This window comes from Mobula hypostoma, chromosome 6 (assembly GCF_963921235.1).
Source record: "Mobula hypostoma chromosome 6, sMobHyp1.1, whole genome shotgun sequence".
NCBI lineage: Eukaryota > Metazoa > Chordata > Chondrichthyes > Myliobatiformes > Myliobatidae > Mobula > Mobula hypostoma.
In genome coordinates, this window is record NC_086102.1 from 32,003,852 (window position 1) to 32,025,392 (window position 21,541).

The 21,541-nt window shown below is 42.7% G+C and overlaps 1 long non-coding RNA gene across 1 annotated transcript in view; it reads right to left on the minus strand.

Annotated features, from left to right (window-relative positions):
* Positions 1-595: 595 nt before the first annotated feature.
* LOC134347496 (uncharacterized) overlaps positions 596-21,541 on the minus strand; it is a 96,585-nt gene continuing 75,639 nt past the window's right edge. Inside the window, exons 3-4 of the long non-coding RNA XR_010018173.1 lie at positions 3,084-3,190; positions 596-730 (exon numbers count right to left, since the gene is read on the minus strand). This is a non-coding gene — a long non-coding RNA (uncharacterized LOC134347496). The remainder of the gene's footprint in view (positions 731-3,083; positions 3,191-21,541) is intronic.

Here is a 21,541-nt window from a genome sequence, read left to right on the forward strand (position 1 = left end):
TGGCTTCCTTAAGTAAAATAACAACTTGAATTTACATTCAGACTTTAACATGGTAAGACGTCCCGAGAGGAAGAATGTTCCACAGGGTTGTGGTTTGTTGTGCGCTGTTTGCCGCATAGCTTTGTTCTGCAGAATTGGCAACCCATTAAGCCATTAGTCAAATGTCTTAAGCAGGATGTGGTGGAGTCTTCTGAAAGTAACATCGAAATTTGTGTGTCACAGAATCACAGATTGTTCAGCAGTAGATTATTGATGTGCCCCTGCTGATCAGTGGGATATTGCAGAAGTGCAGGGTCTGAACATTACCTAAATATCTGATCATTACCACATTCAATACTGGCTCCTGTTCAAATGCACATCTTCAGCAAGAGAACATTTGAATAAAAGATATATGAAGTTTTACATATTTTTTTCAAATATACACCTTCATGGTCTTCCCATGCTAAAACAAAATTGCTTTGCAGAATCGTCAGCAAGTACTGGAATACCACAATCAATGTTTTGAAACATTTTTATTTTAGCACTTTATAGATCAACACAGCAATCCATGAAAATGCTCTCTCACCCATCAGGGTTCATGCACTCGCTGTAGAATGGAAGACGTGCACCTCCAGGGCTCGCAGTGACCTTTGAAATGCAAATTGTTGGCAAGCTTTGGGATCTCTGACCGTGCCGTAGGATGTAAAAGTTCAGCTTCCAGCAGAACTGCAATGCTGAGGTAGTGCTATACCTAAAAGGCAGACGACAGAATCGAGATAATGAGTGTAGACGTCCTATCATCCCATTAATTGGCAATATGTTTCATTAGTATTTCTTAACTACCTGGCACCAGGCTGTATCTCAGCCAACTTAATGCTCTGCAAAGGGATTCCCATTCTGGGCTCCACAGACACCTCGGTTAATGGTAGGGGTCCATAGCATAAAAAAGATCCATAACCTTCCTGTCCAGGTAGACCCACTGATTTTGCTTGTTCCTGCTCCACTGAACTTATAACTGCATACCTTGACTCAGTTTTATCCCTTTCTGGTTCAATTCTTTCCTACCTACATCCGTGACACTTCACATGCTCTTGATCTTTTCAATTACTTCAAGTTCCCTGGCTCCAACCGTCTAATTTTGCTATGGATGTCCAGTCTCTTTACACCTCCGTCCCCCACCAGGGAGGTCTCAAAGCTCTCTGTTTCCTTCTGGACACCAGACCCAACCAGTTTCCCTCCACCACTCTCCTCCATCTGGCGGAACTTGTCCTCACTCTTAATAATTTCTCCTTTGGCTCCCCCTACTTCCTTCAAGCAAAAGGTGTAACCATGGACACTTGCATGGGTCCCAGCTATGCCTGCCTGTTTGTCGGCTACGTAGAACAGTCTATGTTCCAAGCCTACGCTGGTATCACTCTCCAACTTTTCCTGCGCTACATTGACAACTGCACTGGTGCTGCATCCTGCACTCATGTGGAGATCGCCGGCTTCTTCAAATTTGCCTCCAACTTCTACCCTGTCCTCAAATTTACCTGGTCCGTTTCTGACACTTCCCTCCCTTTCTCAATCTCTCGGTCTCTGTCTCTGGAGACAGCTTATCTACTGATGTCTATAATAAACCCACTGACTCTTATAGCCACCTGGACTATATCTCTTCCCAACTTGTTACTTGTAAAAATGCCATCCCTTCTCTCAATTCCTCCACCTCTGCTGCATCTGCTTTTAGGATGAGGCTTTTCTTTCCAAAACTAAAGAGATATCCTCCTTCTTCAAAGAATGTCCTCCCTCACTACCATTGAGGGCCACAAACATCCCTTCCAGGTGAGTCTGTTGGGGTCATCTACTGTATCCTGTGCTCCCGGTGTGGCCTCCTGTATATTGGTGAGACCCGATGCAAGTTGGGAGACCGTTTCGCCAAGAACCTACACTTCATCTGCCAGAAAAAGTGGGTATCTCCCAGTGGTCACCCCTTTTAATTCCACTTCCCAATCCTACAGTTCTTTGCGGGAATGGAACCCGTTGTCGGGGTTTCGCAACTGGCCGTTGTTTGGCACGCCAAGAGCTTGGCCTAAGCGCTCCACTCGCCTTCGGAGGCCCGGGATCTCGTGGCTCTGGAGACAGGGGGATTGGAGGTTGGTGCCTCTGCAAGAGATCAGTGTGTCATCAGAGATGGAAGATCTCTGGCTGTTTGCCCAGAGACCCAAGATCTTTGGGAACAGAGCTCAGAAAAATCATCGCAACGACTTGTGTCATCATAAACCAGCAAGCTGTTTGTTATGTCTCCCTTCTCGCTGTGAAATGGTGACATCTCTTTCTCTGTTCTTAGGGAGAGAGAGAGCCTGTGGTATGTCGAATGCCAGGTGAACAATGTAGTCTTTGGGGTAACTGCAAGCCTGTGTCTTTGCTGTTGCCTTGCTCAGGTTTGAGTGCTCGGTGGCGGGTGCCGATGATTTTTTTGACAATGGAGGGAGGGGGGATTGTTGCTTGCTTCTGCTTACCCACAGGAGGGAGGGGAGCTGGGGGGTTACTTTGGGGTTCTAACATTTAACTGTCGTCCATTCTTTGGGAGCGCTCCTCTGTTTTCATGGATGGTTGTGAAGAAAAAGCATTTCAGGATGTATATTGTATACATTTCTCCGACATTAAATGTACCTTTGAAACCATTCCAACATGTAAGTCCACGGCCTCCTCTACTATCGTGATGAGGCCACCCTCAGGTTGGAGGAACAACACCTTATATTCCATCTGGGTAGTCTCCAACTCGATGGCATGAACATCAATTTCTCAAACTTCCGGTAATACCTCTCATACCTTCACCATTCCGCATTCCCATTTCCCTCTCTCCTTCTCTCCTTACCGGCCCATCACCTCCCTCCGGTGCTCCTCCCCCTTTTCTTTCTTCCACGGTCTTCTGTCCTCTCCATTCAGATTCCCCTTCTCCAACCTGGTACTCTTCACCAATCAACTTCCCCAGCTCTTTCCTTCATCCCTCCCCGACTCCCGCCACCCAGTTTCACCTATCACCTTGTGGTTCTCCCTCCTCTCCCCCACTTTCTTACTCTGACTCCTCATCTTTTTCTCCCAGTCCTGATGAAGGGTCTCACCTGAAATGTTGACTGTACTCTTCTCCACTGATACTGCATGGCTTGCTGAGTACCCCCAGCACTTTGTGTGTGTATTGCCAGCATAAAGAAGGTTGGGTACCCCTGCTCTACAGAGAACAGATTCCAAATTGGTAAATTAGCTTATTATTGTCAAATGTATCAAGTTACACTGAAACATTTTCTTTTGATTACTATTCCTAAAGATCATTTCATTACGACAGTGTATTAAGGCAGTGCAAAGTAAAAAAAAAACAAAATTATTGTTATAACAGGCAAGAATAATTATAAAACAACATTCTGTTAGAGTGCAAGATAAAATATTACAATTATAGAGAAAGTGCAGAGCAGGTAGGCAGTAAGGTATAAGGCCAAAACAAGGTAAATTATGTGATGAAGAGTCCATCTTATCGTATTAGTTGATTGTTCACTTGTCTTATAACAGCAAGACAGAAGTTGTCCTTGAACTTGACGGTACATGCTTTCAGGCTTTTTTTATCTTTTGCCCAATGGGAGTGGGGAGAAGAGAGAATGGCCAGACTGGGTGGAGTCTGTGATTACGGTGACTGCTTTACCAAGGTAACGGGAAGTGAGACAGAGTCCATCACAGGGAGGAAGTAGAAGCCTTGGTGAGCTTTCTTGGCCATGGCGTCAATGAGATTGGATCAGGTCAGCCTACTGGTGATGTTCCCCTGAGGAACTGAAAGGCCTCAGCCCTCTCAACCTCAACGCCACTGATGTACTGTGCACCTCGCCGCTTCCTGAAGTCAATGAAGTCTTTTGTTCTGATGATACTAGAGGAAATGTCATGATGTCATCATTAAAGTTAATATCATCACTAAAGTTGTCATGGCACCCTGTCACTAGGCTCTCTATCTTCTTGTACTGTAACTACTTGTTAATTGAGATTCTGCCCACCACAGTGTTATCATCTGTAAATTTATGGATGGAATTAGAGCAGCATCTAGTCACACAGTTATGAGTGTATAGGGACAAGAGAAGGGAACTAAGGATGCAGCCTCGTGGGGCACCGGTGTTGAGGACAATCATGGTGGAGATGTTGCTGCCTGTCCTTACTCATTGCAGTCTGTAGGTCAGGAAGTCAAGGATCCAGGTACAAAGGAGGTGTTGAGTCTCAGGTTTAGGAGTTTGGAGATTATTTTGTTTGGAATTATGGTTTTGAAGGCAGAGCTGCAGTCAATAAAGAATAAGTTAATGTAGGTGCCTTTGCTGTCTAGATGCTCCAGAGATGAATGGGGGGCCGTGGAGATGGCATCCTCCAAAGATCTTTCTCGGCAGTAGGTGACTTGCAGTGGATCGAGGTTGTCTGGAGATACTGCATGCCATGGAAGCACTTCAAGGTGGTGGATGGCAGAGCAACTGGGCAGTTGTTATTAAGGCACATTGCTTTTTCCTCTTTGATACCGGGATGATAGTGATCTTCTTAGACTGAGGCAGGGAGCAGTTAAAAATACCTGCAGGTAACCCCAACCAGCTGTGCAGGATATGAGGGCACAGCCAGGGACACCATCTAGCAAAATATTTTCCATGGGTTCACTCTCCAGAAGACCTATCCAGAAGTCTGGATCAGTGACTGTGGTTTCGGGTGCATCGGAGGCTGTTGGTGCAGATAATGACATTACAATCCCTTTCTGTTCAAAGCATGTATAGAATGCATTAACCTCAAGAAGGATCAGGATTCCAGACAATCAGCCTACCAGTGCAATCACCCATACTATATGCTTGTATGAGCAATCTCAAAAGGACTCTGTTATAGAGGCCACAGATTTCAGCAAGTATGGTTGTGTGTATTTTGAAAACTCCATGCATGTTCTTGGTTGGCCCTCAATGTGCCAAGGAATCTTCTTGACAATCAGCTCAATGAGGAAGGCAAGTGGTGCACCATGGGAAGCATCTTGATCTGGAGTTATAACATGAGCTCTGTACCTCGGTGAACGTCTGTACAGCTAAGGCTTGTGTAAATCTTCCATAGAATATTCCTTCCACAAGGTTGACATACTCAGATGCTTGGTGAATCACTCACTGCACATCCTTTGGTTGGTGACCTCTATCAGGAAAGCAGGTTATTCCTGCGTTGGAACTTCTCCCCATTGCCTTGTGCACTTGTAAGTACTTAGACCTTAAATGGACCCCAGAAAACAATATATAGACAGAGGGTAATAGGCAAAAAATGCAGTTCACAAGTGATAAATGAGTGCCAAACCAAAGTAGTGTGTTGCATATGCGAATAAGGGAGGTAGACAAAGAGAAACCTTAAATGTTCTGTGGCCTTTCACTTCCATTAGTGTTGATAACAGTTCTGTTTAATGATGTCATCATCTATACTGAGTCAAATGTTCCTCCTGGTTTTACGTACTTCAAGTATATATGTCTGCATTCCTATATGAGAAATGAATGTGCTTTAGGCCGTGCACAACTAAAGCAATGTGACAGAAAGTGGAGGCAAGTAGTTTACATGGCAGTAAAACCACCAACAAATTTTTCAATTTTAATTGCTTCCTGTGGAAGAATTTGATCTTCAGACAAGGCCCGAGGAGCTGGATTAGTAAAGATCAACAGTGCAGAAGCTAAATGAAAATAGAATAAAAATTGCAGCTGCTGGACATCTAAACTAACATGAGATAAACCTGAAAGCCTGCCGGCATCTGTGAAAAGCAAAACAGATTTAAAAACCGTTGTCAGAACTTGGAATCTAACAAAGGATCTTGCACCTGAAACAGTAAATCCTGCTCTTTTCCAAATCTGCAGCTTGACCTGTTTTCTTTTGTAAGCTGTAATGCTGCATGGTATTTGATGCTTTGGGAGTAACTTTAAAAATCTTGGTGTGGTGTTATCAGGGCTTTGCAGTCCCTCAGAGACTAGAACAAACCATACACTGGAGAAACAGACTTAAAAAGTAGGGGAAAATATTTAAGCAGTGTGTCATTTTACCATCTGCTTACCACCAGGAAGAATATTGAAATATTGGCCTTAGGGGCACGCTGAGCTCTATTTACGCCCCTGTGTGCATTTTACAATACGTTTAACACAGCAGTAAATGATTCCACCAGTTTTCCAGGAACACTAATTTAGCCTGTTATTAGGCAGCAGTTCTACATATTCCGTCAGTGAGAATGTTCACAACAAACAGCATGAGTGGCAGCTGTGCCTAGTTCTAGACTGTCAAAAGACTCAAGGCTAATACATTACAGGGAATAAAATTGGTAAAATCTGAAAATAGGCACTGGATTTGGAATCATAATGCACAGTTAGTCGACAGTCATTGAAACCAGTGCAGGATGCAGAGTAAAGTTACACCGTTACATCATAAAAAATAATTTCAGCAAGCTGCTGGTGTTGGCATAAGGAAAAAGGATCAGAGAATTCAATGCACAGTTCAAAGATTGTTGTGGGAAAAACAGTCCATGGGGGTTGATACCAGTATAGGGGAAAGAGGGAACTGTTTCATTGGCACATGAATTAGTCTAGCACTGGTGCTCTTCTGAATTGAATAACTAAAGGAGTAGATAAAGCTTTGAACTACATCATGGACTGGGAGAAGTTTTGTCAAGGAGAAATTTAGAAAGTAGTAAAGAAAGGACAAAACTAATATAGATTGGCAAAATATATATATATAAGTGCAACTATTATGGGAGATTTTAGTCTACGTTATTAATTGGATGAAACAAACTGGCAGGGGTATAATAGAAGAACCTGAGGAAAATGTCTCTAAAGGTTGTTTTTTTACTTGTTACATACAACTGTATTCTCCAGTCACCTTATAAGGTAACCGTAGCCTTCAGCCAGGAGCAGATGTCATCCGGTGGTTCCCAACCTTCACAGAGTGTTTCGACCCTTAACCACGAACCTTTCCAGTTGGTGGGCCGGCAGTGGTGGCCAGTACATTGCAGAGTATGGGTTATTTTAGATTCGGTCTTGTGTAATGAGTAAGGATTAATAAGGGATTGGTAATTAAAGATTCCCTGGGGGTGTTAACTACAATATAACAGAATTCCAAATGTAGTTCGAAGATGAACACCACAGGTCTATAACCAGTGTCTTCAATTTACATAAGGCCGATTATAACAGTATGAAGAAGGAGTTGATTTTAAGGAAAACTGGGCAATTAAAGAACAGGACAGATTGGTAAAGGAACAGTGACAGATATTAAGTTTCTGGTCTGTAATGTACAGCAAGTATTTATTCCAATCAAAAAGAGGAATCCATGAGTTTCGATGGTTAACAAAGGAGGTGAAAGATTACATTCAGTTGAAAAGTATGGTATACAAAGCAGAAAGGGCTATTGATAGAGCAGAAGACTTGTAAGTTTTTGGTATCCAGCAGCAGGTCGCTAAAAAACACATAAGAAAGGAAAAAATGGACTTTGAGAGAAAACTTGTATGCGGTACAAAAATCAACAATAAAAGTTTCTATCAATATATATTATTTAAAAAAGACCAGCCAAGGTAAATGTGGAGTCTCCAAAGAATGACAATTGCTGCATTAATGACAACAAACAAGCTAAGAGATGGGTTAGTCTTTAGGAAATGGCAGATATGTTAATATATATTTTGCATCAGATTTCACCATGGAAGCTATTGCTAATATCTCTCAGATATCAGTCATGCTAGTTTCAAACGAGACAGGAGAACCGACAAAAATCCCAGTTATAAGGGATAAAGTATTGGAGAAGCACCAGATCTCATATTTCAGCTTTGACCAGCGACCAACCAACATTTGGGATTAATCAGCAAGAGCAAATTAAGGGAACAAAGGGCAAGCACAACAGCCATTTTGGGTGTGGGCGAAGTTAGATTCTTCAGCTGAGGCTATAGCTCTTCGAGGCTTCAATGAGGAGAGGCTTCCGTCAGAGAAGGCAAAAAAGGAAAACACTAGGTGAAGTTCTTTTTCCCTTCCCTTCTTTACATCAGCTCAGCTAGGACAGTAGAGCTGCCAGGCAGGATAGTTGAATGCTCCTTTTGTGGGACGTGGGAAGGCAGAGAGACCTCCAGTGTCCCTGACTACTACAAATGTGAGAAGGGCATCCAGTTGCAGCTTCAAACAAGCCACTTCAAGGATTTGGAAATGGATGCTCACTTGCGAGGTTGAAAGGGTAATAGATAGGACATATAGAGAGGTAGTTACACCCACGTGGCTAAGTGGTTAAGGCATTGGACTAGCTACCTGAAGGTCGTGAGTTCGAGCCCCAGCCAAGGGAACGTGTGGTGTCCTTGAGCAAGGCACTTATTCACATATTGCTCTGCGATGACACTGGTGCCAAGCTGTATGGGTCCTAATGCCCTTCCCTTGGACAACATTGGTTGCAACATGGGCTACTTGCAGCATTGGCAACTGCTGGTCTTCCATATAACCTTGCCCAGGCCTGCGCCCTGGAGAGTGAAGACTTTCCAGGCACAGATCCATGGTCTCGCAAGACTAACGGATGCCTTTATTACACCCAAGGTGCAGGATGCAGGAAACTACGTAACATACAGGAAGGGGAAAGTGGTTAAACAACCAGTGCAGTGTACCTCTGTGGCCATCCACCTCAACAATAGGCAGAACACTTTGGATATGCGGTGGGGAGGTGTGTTGACCTAACAGAGGAAAGTCACAGCGGTCGGGTCTCTGGCACTGAGTCTGCCTCTGTGACTCAGAAGGGAGGAGGGGAAGAGGAGGTGTTCTGTGGTGATAGGGAATTCATTAGTTAGGAGAACGGACAGGAGGTCCTGTGGGTGAGAAAGAGATTCCCAGATGGTATCTGCCCCCCAGGTGCCTGGCTCTGGAACATCTCAGATTGAGTCCTCAACATTCTGAAGAGGAAGGGTACCAATGACATGGGTAGGATGAGTGATGACATTCTGCGTAAGGAGTTGAGGGAGTTAGGTGATAAGTTAAAGGGCAGGACCTCCGGGGTTGTGTTCTCCAGAATGCTACCTGTGCCACGTGCTACTGAGGCCAGAGTTAGGAAGATTATACAGTCTAACACATGGCTAAGCAGTTGGTGTAGGAAGGAGGGCATAAGATATTTGGATCCTTGGGCTCTCTTCCAGGGAAAGTGGGACCTGTACCAAAATGATGGTTTGCACCTTAACTGGAGGGGGACTAATCTTCGAGCAGGAAGATTTGATAAAGCTGCACAGTGAAATTTAAACTAGAGTTGTAGCGGGGTGGGAACCAGACTGCCAGAACAGTTAGTGGAGATGTTGTTAAGACCTCAGACAAAGTCAGGAATCAAAAAGTTGAGAATGGTGCGACTAATGTTCCGAGCTGCGTATATTTCAATGCAAGGAGGAGTTGAAAGGCTTAGGAAAGGCAGATGAGCTCAAGGCATGGATCAACACATTGAATTATGACGTTGTAGCCATTAGTGAAACATGGTTGCAGGAGGGGCAAGACTGGTAGCTCAGTATTCCGGAGTTCCGTTGTTTTAGATGTGACAGAGTAAGAGGGATTAAAGGAAGAGGGATGGCATTACTAGACAGGGAAAATGTCTCAGAAGTGCTCTGTCAGGATAGACTAGATAACTCGACTAGTGAGGTGTTACGGGTGAAACTAAGAAATAAGAAAGTTATGACCACGTTAATGGGGCTATATTACAGACCACCCAACAGTCCTAGGGATTTAAAGGAACAAATTTGGAAAGAGATTGCAGACTGTTTCAAGAAACATAAGGTTGTTATGTGATTTTAACTTCCCACATATTGACTGGGAATCCCATACTGTAAAACAACTAGATGGGATAGAGATCGGCAAATGTGTTCAGGAAAGTTTCATTCATCAGTACATAGAAGTCCCAATGAGAGAGTATGTGATACTGGATATTCTATTAGGGAATGAGACAGGGCAGGTGACACAAGGTTGTGTAAGAGAACACTTTGCATTCAATAACCACAATGCCATTAGTTTCAAAGTAAGTATGTAAACTGATAGGTCTGGTCCACAGGTTGAGATTCTAAATTAGAGAATGGCCTAATTTTGATCATGTCAGAAATAATCTGGCAAGTGTAGATTGATTGGGACAGGCTGTTTTCTGGCAAAGGTGTACTTGGGAAGTGGAAGGCCTTCAAACATGAAATTTTGAGAGTACAAGCCTTCTATGTGCCTGTCAGAATAAAAGCTAAAGGTAACAAATGTAGGGAACCTTGGTTTTCAAGAGATATTGAGGACCTGATTAAGAGAAAAAAAGGAGGTGCATAGCAGGTATAGGCAAGTAGGAACAAATGAGGAGTTTATTGAATGTAAGAAATACAAGGACAACACTTGAGAACGAAACCAGGAAGGTTAAAAGAAGGCATGAAGTCACTCTAGCAGACAAGGTGAACGAGAATCCTAAGGGATTACAGGTATGTTAAGAGCAAAAGGAATGAAAGAGACAAAATTAGATCTCTGGAAGACCAAAATGGTAATCCATGTGTGGTGTCAAAACAGATGGGGGAGGTCTTAAATGGATTCTTTGCACCTGTATTTACCCAGGAGATGGGCACAGAGACTATGGAAGTGAGGCAAAGCGGGATCAACTTCATGGACCCCGTACAGATTACAGAGGAGAAGATGTTTGCTACCCTGAGGCAAATCAGGGTGGATAAATCCTCAGGGCCTGACAATGTGTTCCCTTGGACCCTACAGGAGGCAAGTGCATAAAATGCCAGAGTCCTAGCAGAGATATATAAATAATCCTTAGTGACAGGAGAAGTGTCAGAGGATTGGAAGATAGCCAATGTTTTTCCACTGTTTAAAAAAGGCTCTAAACATAAACCAGGAAATTATAGGCTGTTATGTGTTTGTCCATCGTTGATGTGGATGAGGACCTCGACACCATTATGATGGTGTCGAGACTAGCGCGTGATTTGGATTTAAGTGAGGGAGAGTTGCGCAGTGTCAGCCTCACTCTCCCTTCCCAATTCCCATCTGGATCCAGTGGCAAGATTCTGTCTAGACGGCTGGAGATGGGACTAGGCGCAGTGGATGACCAGGACGTCTTCTGTGTCTTGTCCTGCTCTACACGTTCCACGACGCTTGCAGAGACCGCCTTCTTGACCGTTGGACCTTCCATTGGTCTCGTCCGCTCAATCCGCCGGAGTCTGTCTTCACTTGCTGGGATAGACAACTCCCTGTCTCACCGAGGGTTTGAGACCCGTCAGCCACCCTCACCTGGTTTAGCCGGCTTGTCGAAGCCGTTGCCCGGGGTGTGGCCGATGTCACATGCAAACAGCTACGGGGAGCCACAGGTGAGAGCTGAGTGCCAGGTGGGGACCAAAGGTGGACTAACCGACTTGAAAAGGATGCGACATGCTCCCCCACCAGAGGTGCTACCCCACCCTGACACCCCATACACCCCATAGGCCAGTGAGTGTGACATCAGTTGTGGGAAAGTTATTGAAAGGCATGCAGAGGGTCCTGATATATAAGTATTTAGATAAACATGGACTGATTGAAGAAAGTCAACGTGGCTTTGTGCATGGTAGGTCATATCTAACCAATCTTATAGAGCTTTTTAAGGAGGTTACCAGGAAAGATCATGAAAGCAAGACAGTATATATCGTCTACATGGACTTTAGTAAAGAATATGACAAGGTCCCTTACCAGAGACTGGTGAAGAAGGTCAGTCACTCAGCATTCAGGATGTGGTAGTAAAGTGGATTAAACAATGGCTTTCTGGGAGAAGCCAGAGAGTTGCCTCTCTGACTGGAGGCCTGTGACTAGTGGAGTGCCACAAGGATCAGTGCTGGGTCTGTTGTTGTTTGTCATCTATATCAATGATCTGGATGATAATGTGGCTAACTGGATCAACACATTTTCGGATGACACCAAGAATGGGAGTGTAGTGGACAGTGAGGAAGGCTATCATGGCATCAACTGGAAAAATGGGCTGAAAAATGACAAATGGAATTTATTGCAGACAAGTGCAAGGTTTTGCACTTCGATAGAACTAAGCAGGTTAGATCTTATACAGTGAAGGGTAGGGCACTGAGAGGTGAGGTAGAACAAAGGGATCTGGAAATACAGGTTCATAATTCATTGAAGTTGGGGTCACGGGTAGATAGAGTCTTAGAGAAAACTTTTGGCACATTGGCCTTCATAAATCAATGTATTAAGTATAGGGGATGGGCTGTTATGTTGAAGTTGTATAAAATACTGTTGAGGCCTAATTTGGATATTGTGTGCAGTTTTGGCCACCTTCCTACAGGAAAGATGTAAATGAGGTTGAAAGAGTACAGAGAAAATTTACAAGGATGTGGCCGGGTCTGGCAGACCTGAGTTATAAGGAAAGACTAGAAAGGTTAGAAATGTATTCTTTAGAATGTAGAAGGTTGAGAGGAGATTTAAGAGGTGTGCAAAATTGTGAGGGGTATAAATAGAGGAAATGCAAGCAGGCTTTTTCCACTGAGGTTGGGTGGGAGACCAGCCAGACGTCATGGGGTAAGGGTGAAGGATCAGGTTTAAGGAAACATGAGGGGAAACCTCTTCACTCAGAGGGTCTGGAGAGCGTGGAATGAGCTACCAGCATAAGTGGTGCAAGTGAATGCGACTTCAATGCATAAGAGAAATTTGGAAAGGTACGTACACGGAGAGTAGTGGTATAGAGGGCAATGGTCCTGGTGCAGTTTGATGGGAATAGGTAGTTTAAATGGTTTCAGCAAGGACTAGATGGACCAAAGGGCCTGATTCTGTGCTGTACTTCTCTGACTCACCAAACTCTGGGAGGGTAGCAGAAGATTGAGAAATGGCCAACGTGACCCATTTGTTCGAAGAAGAGGAGAGGGGCAGAAGGCAGGGAGTTATAGACCAGTTCGCTTAACAGCTGTTATTGGCAAGATGCTAGAGTCAATAATCAAAGAGGAAACAGCTAATCATTTTGGAAAGTAGAATATAATTTAACCTGGTCAACACAATTTTATGAAAGATAAATCACATTAGACAAACTTACTCAAATTCTTAGTGGATGTAAAAGGGAGAGTTGAGAAAACTATCTAAGTACATACAACAACTGCTGCAGATACAGCATATTTGGGTTTCCAAAAGCTATTTGACATAGTGCTATACAGGATGCTGGTATATAAATTAAAAGCCTTAGATTTAAAAAAAATCCTTCACTGTGAGGACAGTGTGTTGTGAGATTCAGTTAATTAGTATATTCAAGAAAGGGACTGATAGATTTTTAGGTATGAAAGGAAATAAGGGGCAGCCCACGGACAGCATCTGATGGGAACGTACATGGAATGCCTGATGTGTGGGAAGACTGCCTAAAATCATACATAAGATTATTAGGGAACTTGAAATCATCATCAATTTACTCATTTTGCTCTTCCAAATATCCAAAATAACTACCCAAATTAATGTTACTACTTTGAAGTAGTATAACAGCAAATATTTATAAAAAATAAATTGTAATTATAACTACTGAATCTTTGAATTTAGAAGGAAATTTAAGACATCCGCTAATATTAACTGTATTATTTTCTTGTTACTAAAGAAATAGCAAGCTTTTTTCCCCTTAAAATGAGATTGGCCTTTTTACAGCCCCTCCCATACTCAATTCAGAACATTCCAATACTGTAATGTACTTTTAAAATGTAGACATTGTTGTAATGTTGGAAACAAAGCACTGAATAAAGTAAAGAAAAGTCATTTAATAAGATCAAATTGAAAGTATCCTAAACAAACTATATTCATCACATTATTTTAGAAGATGCAAACCTTCCAGGGATGGTGAAAGAGTTAAAATCCAAAGATATGTATTGTAACCAGTTGGAGAAAAATGATTCACTTTTACACTCAACTTATATGCACAATTAAACATGTCAACTGTAATTTCAACAGATGGGGTTTTAAAATGGAATTTTGTTGTTGATTGACTTAATTGACTAATCCTTTAGGTGTACACATGGGAATAAAAAAAAATTGGTTTTGTGGAACCGTGTATTGAAAAATAGCATGGCGGAACCAATTTTTTGCTGACAGATTGTCCACAATCAAATTAGTTAGAGGCCAATGTTTATATAGAAGAAAGAATATTTGGTAGTTATTATATTTTAAAGAGTTGTAAAAACCTTCAATGCATGCTTTCCTAAAGATTTTCACATTACGTGAAGGGAAAATGAAGGAGGACTCAATCAATGTGAACAATTCATTACTTTTCCCTGATGTCAGGAATCCTTTACATTCATTTATCAAATGCAACCCATATTGGAAAGAAGGAATAATTTGTCTCCAACAGTATATTTACATATTAAGTTACCTTTAAATAGTTCTGTTCTTTTAAAAAAAGGACAAAGAGCAATGAAAGAAATGTATATCAAATTAACTGAGAAAGCAACAAGGAAGAAATTGGAAGCTGGAAGACAGTCACTGAAAATATACAATCTTATGTAAAAACATGATGGTGGAAATTTTGGCATTATTTCACCACCTGTGAGTGTGTGTGTGTGTGTGTGTGTGTGTGTGTGTGTGTGTGTTCTAAAAGGGGCTTAATCCATTTAATCTATGCCAAACAGATTTCAATGAGGAGGGTTGGGTCACGTTTCCCAGTAATAACACCTACAAGTACCTAAACCCAAAAGCATATAGGGTACAAATATATAAATGAAACAAGATTCTAGAAGTTCACATTGCTCCTGCATGATTTCCTTCCTTAAAGATTGCACTGAATGTGATGAGAAGAATAGTATGCTTTTGACCCTGTGCTGATGGCACTATATATTTTTGGAACAGCCAACCAAAAGGCTTGAATGAATGCCAAAAACAAGACTAATAGTAATCTATTAGTATTCCCAGTATGAGGCTGACAACTTACATTAAAATGTCTGTCATTATGGCCACAAACCTAAAGACTCATCAAATTTGTTGGAGATCTGACATTGATCAAGATGTGCTGGATAACATTCAAGATGATACACAAGTTGGAATTAAATATTTAGCTGTGGGCAGCTAGAATGGGAAAGGTTATTTCAGTTCCATGAAGAAACAACTATCAATGTTAACCTCTCCACTTCAGATTGATCATATATCTCATTAAGTCCCCCCAAATTTCTGAAAATCCAAAACTGTCAAACACTTGTCTGTTTGAAGAGGACCACAAAGTTGATTTCAAAGCGAGATTTCGAATTTGTATAGGATAGTTCTTAACTCGTTCAATTCCATGGTAGATGCCCTGAATTATCACTCAAAGTTTACACCATTTCATAAATCCATTTCTCCACTTTGCTGTTGTTTATAAAATGTTATAAAAGATTTACAAAAGGTTGGTGGTGTTGTGGATAGTGTAGAGGATTGTCGAAGATTGCAGAGAGACATTGATAAAATGCAGAAATGGGCTGAAAGGTGGCAGATGGAGTTCAACCCGGAGAAGTATCAGGTGGTACTCTTTGGAAGGACAAATTCCAAGGCAGAGTACAAAGTAAATGGCAGGATATTTGGAAGTGTGGAGGAGCAGAGGGATCCACAGATCCCTGAAAGTTGCCTCACAGGTAGATAGGGTAGTTAAGAAAGCTTATGGAGTGTTAGCTTTCATAAGTCGAGGGATAGAGTTAAAGAGTCGCGGGGTAATGATGCAGCTCTATAAAATTCTGGTTAGGCCACACTTGGAGTACTGTGTGCAGTTCTGGTCGCCTCACTATAGGAAGGATGTGGAAGCATTGGAAAGGGTACAGAGGAGATTTACCAGGATGCTGCCTGGTTTAGAGAGTATGCATTATGATCAGAGATTAAGGGAGCTAGGGCTTTACTCTCTGGAGAGAAGGAGGATGAGAGGAGACATGATAGAGGTATACAAGAGATTAAGAGGAATAGATAGAGTGAACAGCCAGTGCCTCTTCCCCAGGGCACCACTGCTCCATACAAAAGGACATGGCTTTAAAGTAAGGGGTGGGAAGTTCAAGAGGGATATTAGAGGAAGGGTTTTTACTCAGAGAGTGGTTGGTGCGTGGAATACACTGCCTGAGTCAGTGGTGGAGGCAGATACACTAGTGAAATTTAAGAGACTACTAGACGGGTATACGGAGGAATTTAAGGTGGGGGGTTATATGGGAGGCAGGGTTTAAGGGTTGGCACAACATTGTGGGCCAAAGGGCCTGTACTGTGCTGGACTGTTGTATGTTCTATGTTAAATATGACTTTGAATGACAATGTGCCATTCTCATATAGAGTCTGCATACAATGGTGCATTCAACGAAGAAAACTTTTTGTTTGCCTGGAAACAATTTCCATTTTCCAAACTTAAAATTCTAGTGGCCAAGTAAAACAAATCTGATGCTAGCAATTATCTCAATTTGTCAAGACACAAAATTCCAGTGGTGATTGGACACTTCATCTAAAACAACCTGGGTTATCTCACCCAACTACCATTAGCATGTTTCCCAATAACTAAACTCTTAGAATAACAACCACTTAAATGAACTACTTATTGACCAGAGTAATATAATTTGCTGGAAAATTTCCAGAGTTAACTGGTTCAATATTATAAAAATTGCAAACCTGAAGTGTTTCAGCTTGCATGGTGTCCGCAAATCTAAGAAGCATGCCATTTAAGATAAAAATATAAATCAGGTTTTCTAGTGCCTCATACAGAATGAACTGCAATAGCATGCCCTTGAAAATCAATGTCAACTTCATTTAAAGCCTAGAAATCATTTTGGCAACTTGGGATTAGGTCCTCCCAGGAGTTGGATCTACTCATGGAGTTGGGTGTTATCTAGACATTAGTTTCTTTTAAATGATGGATCCTTTCAAGAGATCTGTTATCAAGTTTTAAACACAAGAAAGTCTTCAGATGGTGGAAATCCAAAGCAACACACACAAATTGCTGGAGGAACTCAGCAAGTCAGGCAGCATCAATGAAAATGAATAAACAATTTTGGGCTGAGACCCTTCTTCAGGATTGAGAAGGTGGAAGATGCCGGAATAAAAAGCTGGGAGGAGGGGAATGAGGCTAGCTGGAAGCTGATAGGTGAAGCCAGGTGGGTGGGAAATATTAAGGGATGGAGAAGAACGAATCTGATAGGAGAGGAGAGTGGACCATAGGAGAAAGGGAAGGAAGAGGGGACTTGAAAGGCAGATGAGAAGACGTAAAAGGTTAGAGTGGCAAATAGAGGAAGATAGGAGGGGAGGGAGAGTTTTTTTTAAAACCAGAAAGAGAAATTGATATTCATGTCATCAGGTTGGAGGCTACCCAGACAGAATATAAAGTGTTTCTCCTCCAGCTTGAGGGTGGCCTCATCTTGGGGTGGGTGTGGCTGTTGAGGAAATGGAGGAGATGCAGGTGAAGCCAGCATTAATAGTAGAAGGAAGGGAGCCTCGTTCTTTGAAGAAGGGGGACCGGAACTGAAAATCGTGTCCTGAGAACAGATGTGGTGGAAGCGAAGAAACTGAGAAAAGGGAATAGCATTTTTACAGGGGATAGGATGGGAAGATAACCGTGGGAATCTGTAGGTTGATAAAAGATGTTGGTTCTCAGTTTGTCACTGGAGATGGAGACAGCAATACCATAAAAGGGGAAAGAGGTATCAGAGATGGACCAAGTGAATTTAAGGAAAAGGTGGAAGTTAGAGGCAAAGCTGATAAAATTGGTGAGCTCAGCATCAATAAAGCAGCACGAATGCAGTCGTCAACATAGCGGAGGAAGAGATAGGGGATGGAACCAAGGAAGGCTTTGAACATGGACTGTCCATGAAGAGGCGGACATAGCTAAGGCCCACCTGGGTGCCCATGGCTACCCCTCATGTTTGGAGAAAGTGAGAAGAGCTGAAGGAAAAATTGTTGAGGGTGAGGACCAGTTCTGCCAGATGGAAGAGGTTGGTGGTGGAGCGGAATTGGTTGGGTCTTTTGTCAAGTTCTGAGGCCTTTGTGATGGGAATAGAAGTGTATGGGGGCTGAACATCCATGTTGAAATGAGGCAGCCGGGGCCAGGGAATCGAAAGAAACTGAGGAGATGGAGGACATGAAAAGTGCCACGGATATAGGTGGGAAGGGACTGCATCAAGGGGGATAGAATGGGATCGAGGTAAGAGGACATGAGCTCAGTAGGCAGGAGCAAGCGCAGACAATAGAAACATAGATAGAAAACCCTAGAAAACCTGTAGCACAATACAGGTCCTTCGGCCCACAAAGCTGTGCTGAACATGTCCTTACCTTAGTACTACCTAGGCTTATCCATAGCCCTCTATTTTTCTAAGCTCCATGTATCCATCCAGGAGTCTCTTAAAAGACCCTATCATTTCCGCCTCCATCGCCACCATCGGCAGCCCATTCCACGCACTCACCACTCTCTGCGTAAAAAATTTACCCCTGACATCTCCTCTGTACCTACTTCCAAGCACCTTAAAACCATGCCCTCTCATGCTAGCTATTTCAGCCCTGGGGAAAAAGCCTCTGACTAGCCACACGATCAATGCCTCTCATTATCTTGTACACCTCTATCAGGTCACCTCTCATCCTCTGTCGCTCCAAGGAGAAAAGGCCGAGTTCACTCAACCTATTCTCATAAGGCATGCTCCCCACTCCAGGAAACATCCTTGTAAATCTCCTCTATGGTTTCCACGTCCTTCCTGTAGTGAGGCGACCAGAATTGAGCACAGTACTCCAAGTGGGGTCTGACCAGGGTCCTATATAGCTGCAATAGCCTATCCAGGCAGTCTGGTTTGTGGACCTTGAGTAAAAGGCAGAAGCGAGCAATGCAGAGTAAGAGAGCTGTGAACTTGGTGGCAGTGGTGCCAGAGTTGATAAGGTCAGTGATGACGTCAGGGACAGTTTTATGATGATCCAAAGCGGGTCTCCTTCAATGGGTAGTTATGAGGTAGATATGAGGAGTTGTCACCTGGCCTCAGCAAGGTGGAGGTCAGTGTGCCACACTGCGACACCATCCCCGTTGTCTGCGGGTTTGATGGTAAGGTTGGGATTGATGCGGAGAAGGTGGGAGACAATGCATTCAGAGGGGATAAAGCTCAAGGAGTAGTAGGAGTGCTGAAGCCGAGGCAGCTGATGACTCTTCGGCGATCCAAGATGAAAATACCCAGAGCAGGCAGAGAACAAGAGCAGGGTGTCCAAGAAGAGGAAGAGGGCTGAAGACAGGAGAAGAGCTCATCAGCATGGGGAGCGGGGTCCCTGCAGAAGAAGTGGGCTCAGAGACAGAGGCAACGGAAGAAGAGCTCAATCTCATGGCGGGTGCGTAACTGACTGAGGTGTGAGCAATGGCGGACAAAGGTGAGGCCCTTGCTGAGGAGAGAACATTCTGCCTCAGGATCAGACAGAAAGGTGAAAACACTGCAAGGATTAGAGCTGGGCTCAGAGGGGCGGGGAAGAGATTTGGTGGTGCCAGTGCAGAGAGGATGGTTGGGTTGTCCAGGGAAGGTGGGGAGGCGGGAAAGATGTAGGCTCCCACGACCCAAAGAGGTGATGGTGGAGTATAAGAAACACAGGGCTGTAGAGTGGTGGTGGGGAAAGCGGAGACAGGAGGCCCAGCAGAAGCGAGGAAAGCAAACTGAGGGTTAGCAGGAGCTGAAATGGTTGCCGTCAGCCCAGTGGAGATGGAGTGGAGATGGGATGAACCCAGACTCCGATGGTGTGTTACCAAAAAGCACCTACTGTTAGCTGGGACTGCAGGGGCAAAGAGTGTTGAGTGCAATAGGGATTAAAATCTTAAAAGGGACATTTATGTATCTGGATTCCATGCATCAAGCTCCATGACAATGGATCAGGTAATCCAATTACTTTGGTTGCAAGAAAGAAGCCTCATACTCTGCATAAGCAGACTGTACTGTTCGCATGTCTCAGCATTTCCTTCACACAGAAGATCTGAAACAGAAACACCACCTACTTTCACAACCCACACACTGAGCACAATCAGCTTTCAGCTTTGTTCAGATTCAAACTGCAAAAATAATTTGTTCTCCATGGTAAAAATTCTGGTCACAGGTATGACAAAACCTTTTATTTCATTTTGAGTCACAAATTAAATGTGTAAGAACACATTAGAGGGAAATAAACAGGAAAGTAATCTACTGGAGCAATGATTAACCAAAAGCTATCAAATCTTAATATACTTAAATCTTGGTCAGCAATCTAAATATAAGCACATTAAAATATAATGAAGCATTGGCTGTATTTATTAGTTCATGGTGAATCAATTTATGCAAGCATATTGAAAGATTGGCCATCTGTGTGCATTTACATTGTTTGAGTTTTCTGTCCAAGGCCAAAATAAACACACAGCTGCAATGAATTTGAAAAAGCAATCATCCCTATGACAATATAAAAATATCTATTATTTGTCAGATTCTTCAGATACCCTCCCATGGAATCACAAGATGATAGCCAAGCCTTCGACACCCACTGATCTGATGTTTGCAGATTCTATACATTTTTTAATTTGACTAGGTGATTTCCTGCAACACATGATATAATAACTTTTAAAATACCTTTGCCTCAAAAGTAGATTAGACCCATTTTTGATGTTCTAATTCATCATTACAATTAGTAAATTGAGCCCAAGTGGGGCAACCGAAAATGCGAACTTGGCCAAAAAGTTACTCAAAATAGCATTAGGGTGGCTTGCACCCAAAAATATGCAAAAAACATTGGGGTTGTTCCTCTCCAAACCAGTATGCCAGTGAATCATTGTGAATCATCTGGTAGACCGCCCAAGTTGGTGCAATCTTTCATTGATTGTTTAGGGTTATTTTTCTACTATGGATCTATTGAGTATGCCTGTTAGAAAATGAATCTCAGGGTTGTATATGGTGACATATATGTACTTTGATAATAAATTTACTTTGAACTTTACTGAGTTTACCCACAGAGAAAGCCATCTAAATTTGAAGGAAACATATGGATGAAGGCCTGCCAAAGAAATAAAGATCGTAGAAATAACTTGAACATTGGAATTAGACTATAAGAGATGTTATCAAAATACCACTGTCAAAAAGGAGGCTCCATCATTTAGTTCTCATCAGGGATTTCAGCATGTTTTCCTCCTTTTTAAAAGACTGTTAAGTGCAGTCAGTTTCTTGATGGCAGAGGTGTCAAAAGTGGACTGCTGATGTTACATTATTTCACACATGTCTGACTGTGTAGAGGTCAGACATACTAAGTGGATTATGACTGCAGACCTCATCCCCATTTTGCAACAGGTGCTATTTCACTCAAATAATCAACAGAGCAATTATCTCAAGGTAAAATCAACTTGTGTACAGTTAACTCTTTAAAACAATCCCTAATTGACCCAATTTCTAGGGCCTTAAGTTTATTGAAACCGTTATTTTTGCTATTACGCATGTGCTCATTAATAAAAACGGTTTAATAAATCAAGTTAGCAGGTCACTTCTCATACATGCCCCATTCAACGACAATTACAAAACCAAAGATCTAACCCCAATTCGGGTTCACTTACTGACCTCTTGTGAACACAAAGAAAAAGGTAGTAATCTCGCACTTTCCCTGTCTTCCTCCAGCATAACAACTTCCCT